This window comes from Trichechus manatus, unplaced genomic scaffold, assembly GCF_000243295.1.
Source record: "Trichechus manatus latirostris isolate Lorelei unplaced genomic scaffold, TriManLat1.0 scaffold00077, whole genome shotgun sequence".
NCBI lineage: Eukaryota > Metazoa > Chordata > Mammalia > Sirenia > Trichechidae > Trichechus > Trichechus manatus.
Window position 1 is genome coordinate 8,963,306 of NW_004444013.1, and position 7,100 is coordinate 8,970,405.

General features: G+C 45.5%; 1 protein-coding gene across 3 annotated transcripts in view; it reads right to left on the reverse strand.

Annotated features, from left to right (window-relative positions):
• Window positions 1–2,747, reverse strand: part of RABGEF1 (RAB guanine nucleotide exchange factor 1) — an 84,347-nt gene extending 81,600 nt beyond the window's left edge. For 2 of the 3 annotated variants that reach the window (XM_023735309.1, XM_004380779.3), the window contains exon 1: window positions 2,671–2,746. The gene's annotated coding sequence lies outside the window, so the exon portion shown is untranslated. Of the gene's footprint in view, window positions 1–2,670 lie in introns of all 3 variants that reach the window. The other variant, XM_012556786.2, reaches the window with a different exon arrangement.
• Window positions 2,748–7,100: the final 4,353 nt, after the last annotated feature.

A 7,100-nucleotide genomic window follows, 5' to 3' on the forward strand; every position in this document is an offset into this window, starting at 1 on the left:
TGCTAATTCAGAAGTGAAACCACTCCTGAACGCCACTTTTCAAACAAAGACTTAGACAGGCTTATAAAACAAACAATAACACATGTGAGGAACGTGCTGCTTAGTTCAATCAAATATACAAGATCAAATGGGCAACTCTTGCCCAAAAGCAAGACGAGAAGGCAGAAAGGGACAGGAACTGGACAAATGGATACAGTGAACCCAGGGAGTAAAGGGAAGACATGCTGTCACATTGTGGGGATTGCAACCAATATCACAAAACAGTATGTGTATAAATTTTTGAATGAGAAATTGACTTGCACTGTAAACTTTCACCTAAGGCATAATTTTTTTAAAAAAAGCATAGAATTTTCTCCTATCTCTGCCAATAAAATTCTACTCATTAAAAAAAAAAAATCAATGCATTACTCTCATCAAGTCAACAAGTACTCACTGAACACTTGTGAATACTCAACTTTGATTGAGAATGCAGATAAAAGCAGAAATCCTGTTTACAGAGGCTTACACATTAGCTGACACTCTAATACAGACAAACAACTAGTAGATGAGTATACAATTCAAACATTTAATGAGTAGAAAAATTAAAACACAAGAGAGCACACAATCAGAGGCTATACTGGGCATGATCCTCATCAGTCACACAGAGGCCAGTGTGTAAGATCTACATGAAATTACATTTTAACCACACAATGACCCTACTTTAAAGCTTTTCTCTGGCTCTGCCACCGTGAGATAAAAAGCCCAAGCTTCTGAGACTCAATTGCCTTGAGTTAATTCCCACTAATGGAGACCTCATGTGGATCAGAGGAGAACTGTGCTCTGTAGGGTTTTCAGCCGCTGATATTTAGAAGCAGATAGCCAGGCATTTCTTCTGAGGCAAATCTGGGTGGACTGAACAGCCAACCATTTGTTTAGCAGCTCATCTCATTAACTGTTTGCACCACCCAGGGAAGACTCCTGCCTATATCTCTGCCCCTATGTCCCACCACCCTCTGCTCTGCACTTCACACTCCAGTAATACCCACCTCCTAGCAGTTATTGGAGCCCTGGTGGCACAGTGGTTAAGAGCTGGGCTGCTAACCAAATGGTCAGCAGTTCAAATCCACCAGCCGCTCCCTGGAAACCTTATGAGGCAGTTCTACTCTGTCCTATAGGATCGCTAAGTCGGATCCGACTCGACCACAACGGGCAAGGTACAGTAGCAGTTACTGAAAGAAGGCCGGGTGACGCAGTGGTTAAGCCTGCCTGGTAACCGAAAGGCTGATGGTTCAAAACCACCTAGCGGCTCGGAGGGAGAAAGATATGGCAATCTGCTCAGTCGGCTCCCGTGAAGATTACAACTCAGAAAACCCTATGCGGCAGTTCTACTCTGTCACATGGAGATGCTATGAGTTGGAATCACCTCGACAGCACACAACTGTAGTTACTGGCCTCCTCACTGTAGTCGCCTCCCATTCCCACACATCCCCCAAATTCCCACCCCACTTTGTGATCTGAATCTTGCTCACTCAAGACACTTCCAACACTGTACTGAAATGAGCTTTACTGTCCCTCTCTCTGGTTAGCACACTTCTGGGGAGCAGAAGCCAGTGTCTGAACCACATATTTGCTCAGAATGTCGGTATAAATTTCAATCCTGAACATTTCTTAATCCTCCGCCTAAGAACCAGTAACTCTGAAAAATTAACATTATTAATCATTAAACGAACTAACAAAAAAAACTACATCTCCGCCAAGCTTTATTGGAACAACTTTTTTTTTTTGTAAACCTCACAAAAATCCATTCAGACCCAAAAAACTCTCCCCAGGTGATCCTGTCAACTCGTCCTGGCTATTTTTTCACATCTTATCTCAAAAGCAAAAAGAGCTCATGAGCGAGCAACCAAAGACACATTTCTCAACCATGGCGATTGGGTCATCAGCGCTGAGACACCACCAGCTGCCTATGACCGAGTCTTTACAACAACTGAGTCCTTCCTCCCTCCCTATAAACTCCCGCGACGGGCATCACCTGGACTCCGCTCCGCCGCGGTTCGGGAGCAGGAACTTCTGCTCCTAACCCTAGCCCCACGAGTTTGTCCTCAACTACCGGGCGAAAGTTAGCACCACTGTTTGCAACCCCCGCGTCCCAGCTCCGGGACGTTTCCATGTCCCAATCCCCCAGGTGGGTTTGTGCAGCTCGGGTGCCCCTGCCAAGGCCGGACTGCGATCCGACCGGTCCTGGAGGAGTCCCCGGCGGGGCCGTGGGCAACACCGACAGACCGCCACCACCGGTGTCCCTCTGGCCCCCGCGGACTGGACAGTGAGGAGGCAGCCGGGCAGAGGCAAGCCGTCCCGGGAGAGATGGGCGGCTGGCGGGAGGCGGCCAGGAAATGACAGGCGACCGTCCTCCGGAGTTCGGCCGGGGGTGGGGAACTTGGGGACGAGTGCCCGAGACCGGGAAGCTGAGCACTACGACGAAGAAGGGGAGCGGCGACGGCCTGGGCTGGGCAGGGCCGCACTGCCGGGCCGGGCTGGGACGACCGGCGGCAGAGGTGCCAAAGCGCAGCGGCCCCGGCCGGGCGCACGGCACGGACGGTGACCCAGCAGCCACTGGCCCGGACGGCACCGCGACCCTTGGCCCTGAGATGCCACGGCGCCGCCACTGGCCCCCGTCCGTGCTCTCCGTACCTCGTCCGCGGCTCCGCGGTGTCGGGAGAGCCACTCTACCGCGTCAGTCAAGCAGGTCCGGGATCGGCCAGTCCACTCCCCTCCCTCTCGCCCGCCCTCCAACTCTCACGCCCCGCCCCCAGCGCCTGCGCCGCGAACGCACGCACGTCGCATGCTGAGACGTCATTTCCGGGTTCCCGGTGGGCGGGCTTGAGCCATTTCTGACCGCCGTGGCGAGCGAGGGGAAGCAGGCCGCCTTGCAACAAGTGCTGCGGCGCCAGTCTGTTTCCTTCTTGGTCCCTTGGCTGCTGTGGAAGCGTAGAAAGGGGTGCAGAGGCTGGAAAGTTGAGTCACTGGCCGGGAACCCTTCCCCGGCCGAAGGGGATATGGCTGCCTAAGAAACTAATGAATCCCATCCCTTCACATATTTTAAGATTTTAGAAGTGTTCGATAAAGAGATTGGTCGATCCCAAAGCCGCTTCTACAGCATAACTGTGAGCCAGTAAAGTTATATGAGTTAGCCGGTGTTGCACAGTGAATGGTCGAGTCACAAATGGAATCCAGTTCTCGTGATTCCCATTTCGGGAATGTTGGAAACAGCAGCTAAATTCTGACAGCCTCTGCATCCAGGATTCCATCTATGGCATAAAGTGCAGCTACTGGGGGTGGGGAGAAGAGTACTATGCTGTGTTTTGGAGGCAGAGCTCGGTTGAAATCCCAACTTTGCTAATTGCCACCTCTGATCTTGCGCAGGTTGCCTAATTTCTCCATCATTGTACATTATTTGCAATCATTTTGGGATTGATTGAGTCCTTCTTCAAATTTTAAACGCCTGTGTGCTAGACTGACAGGATAGAACAAACACCGGCTTGTTTTATATTCTAGGGGAGGGATGGAGGAGCCAATAAAGCTCTACAGAGAAAACCAATGCGGGGAAGGGGGATAGGGAGTGCAATGGGGAAGTTTGCAGTTTTAGAGTGGACAGGGAAGGCATCACAAAGTGACATTTGAACAAAGGAGGTGAGGGAGCCAGCTATGCATCTATGGAAAATATCAGGACAAGCTTGTTTTAGGCACAGGAACAGCAAGTGCAAAGGCCTTCAGGCATCCTCAACCCCTACGGCCCGTGTAGCTGTAGCAGAGTGAATGAGGGGGAGGTTGGAGACCAAAAGGCAATAGGACACCAGATAATGTAGGTGCTTGTAGGCCATTTTAAGAACTTTGGTTTTTCATCTGAGATGAGAAACCATTAGAGAGTTTTAAGCAGAGGACATCTACAGCCTGCAAGGTTGAGCCTAGACTAATGGAGTAAGAAAAAAGTAAAGGATGACTCCTGTTTGGAGGGTTGTGACTTTTACTAAGGGATAATACAAAGAAAAAAAATTTAATGAAAAGATATTTAGTTTGGAATATACTGAATGTGACATGACTGTGGGATACCCAAATGGAGTTGGATCTAAGTGGGTCGGAGCCCTGCAGAAATATCTGGATTCAAGATAATAGATTTGGGAGCTATTAGCATCCATTAGTAGTCAATGAAATGCAAGTGCAGGAAATCACCTAAGGAATATAACAAAACGTGTGTATGTGTGCGTGTGTGTTTCCATTTACTTATGAATGATAAGCATCAAATTCATTCTGGTTCCCTCTGGGGGAAGGGAGGTGTAGACAACTGGAGACAGTGTGTATTTAACTGAGGAGACAGTGTTGTAGTTCTTGAGCTGGATGATGGCTGTATGGGTAATTGCTGTACTATTCCTTATGTGTTGTTTTTGCAAACTGATTTGTAAAACCACCCCATGTCTGTCAGTTTATCATACTGTGGTGGCTTGCGTGTTGCTATGATGCTGGAAGCTGTCACTGGTATGTCAAACACCAGCAGGGTCACCCATAGCAGACAGGTTTCAGCGGAACTTTCAGATTAAGACAGACTAGGGAAAAGGACCTGGCAGTCTACTTCTGAAAAAATTGGACAGAGAAAACTTTATGAATAACAGCAGAACATTGTGTGATATAGGGCTGGAAGATGAGCCCCTCAGATTGGAAGGCATGACTGAGGAAGAGCTACCTTGTATAAGTAGAGTAGACCTTAATGACATGGATGTAGTAAAGCTTTCAGGACCTTCATTTGCTGATGTGGCATGACTCAAAATACGAAGAAACAGCTGCAAGCATCCATTAATAATCAGAACATGGAATGTACGAAGTATGAATCTGGGAAAATTGGAAGTCATCAAAAATGAAATGGAATGCATAAAGATTGATACCCTAAGCATTAGTGAGCTGAAATGGACTGTTATTGGCCATTTTGAATCAGACAATCATACGGTCTACTATGCTGGGAATGACAACTTGAAGAGGAATGGCGTCACATTATCAAAAAGAACATTCCAAGATCTATCCTGAAGTACAACGCTGTCAGTGATAGGATAATATCCATATGCCTACAAGGAAGTCCAGTTAATATGACTATTATTCAAATTTATGCACCAACCACTAAGGCCAAAGATGAAGACATTGAAGATTTTAACCAAGTTCTGCAGTCTGAAATTGATCAAACATGCAATCAAGAAGCATTGATAATTATTGGTGACTGGAATGCAAAAGTTGGAAACAAGCAAGGATGGCAATGTCTCATATACTTTGGACATGTTATCAGGAGAGATCAGTCCCTGGAGAAGGACATCATACTTGGTAAAGGAGAGGGTCAGCAAAAAAGAACACCTTTGACAAGATGGACTGACACAGTGGCTGCAATAATGGGCTCAAACATAGCAACGATTATGACTATGGCGCAGGACCAGGCAGCATTTTGCTCTGTTGTATGTAGGGTCGCTATGAGTTGGAACCAACTGGATGGCACCTAACAACAACAACAATTTGTAAAAATCAGTGCCATTCAAAAAAAAATGAATACAAAAAAGGGCTAAGAGTAGATCTTGGAGTGGATCAAAGAAAAAGGGACCAGTAAAGAAGGGTGGGGGGAAAAAAAAACGAGCAAAATTAAAAAGAAGAATGATGTGAAAACCAAGAGTAGAGAGAGGAAACCAAGGGATTCATCAGCAGAGTCAGACTCTGCGGAAAGGTTAGGTGAGATGAACCCACCTGAGATAAATGAAAGCATATGTCCATACAAAGATTTGTACATGAAGGTTCATAGCAGGCTTGTTTATAATAGCCAAAACCCAGCAACCCAAATGTCGATCAACATGGATCAACAAAAATGTGGCATATCCATATAATGGGATATTACTCAGCAATAAAATGGAATGAAGTACTGATCCACGTTACAACATGGATGAACCTCAAAAATGTTAACTGAAAGAAACCAGACAGAAAGGACCACATTCTGTATGATTCCAATTATATTAAATGTCTTGAAGGAGGTAACTATGCAGACAGATTAGTGGTTTCCTGGGGCTAGAGGTGAGAACAGGGAGTGACTGCAAATGAGTACAAAGGATCTTTTTTGGGATGATGGAAATGTTCAAAAATTGGAATGTGGCGATGGTTGCACACCTCTGTATATTTACTAAAGATCACTTCATTGTAAACTTGAAACAGATGAATTTTATGATATGTAAATAATACCCTAATTAAACTTTTTTTTTTTTTCTTAAAAAGGCAAGCAACAGACTGGGAGAAAATATTTGCAAAACATATATTCAACAAATAACTCATATCTAGAATATATAACGACCCTTTACAACTCAGTAGTAAGACAACTAAAATTTTTTTTAATGGGGAAAATATTTGAATAAACACTTCACCAAAAAAGATACGCAGGTGACAACTAAGCACATGAAAAAATGTTCACACCGTTAGTCATGAGGGAAATGCAAATTACAATCATTATGAGATACCACAATACACCCAGTAGAATGGCTGAAATTAAAGATGACCACATGAAGTGCTGGTGAAGACTGTGATGCAGCTGGAACTCTCGGGCTGCTGGTGGGAACGTCAAATGATATTTACACTGGAAGGCAGTTTGGCAGTTTCTTAAAATGTTAAAACAAAAAAACTTCTCACATACTTTGGACATATTATCAGGAGGGACCAGTCCCTGGAGAAGAACATCATGCTTGGTAAAGTGGAGGGTCAGGGAAAAAGAGGAAGACCCTCAACGAGATGGATTAACACAGTGGCTGCAACAATGGGCTCAAACATAGCAATGATTGTGAGGATTGCGCAGGACCATGCAGTGTTTTGTTCTGTTGTACATAGGGTCCCTATGAGTCAGAACTGACTCAAGGGCACCTAACAGCAACTATCCTGCCTCATTAACATAAGGGACAGAGGTTAGGATTTATAACACATCACAAAATGGAGGATAATCACACAATACTGGGAATCATGGTCTAGCCAAGTTGACACATTGTGGGAGGACGCAATTCAATCCATGACAGCATATGTACATGCAAAAACGTATACACAAATGTTCATTGCAG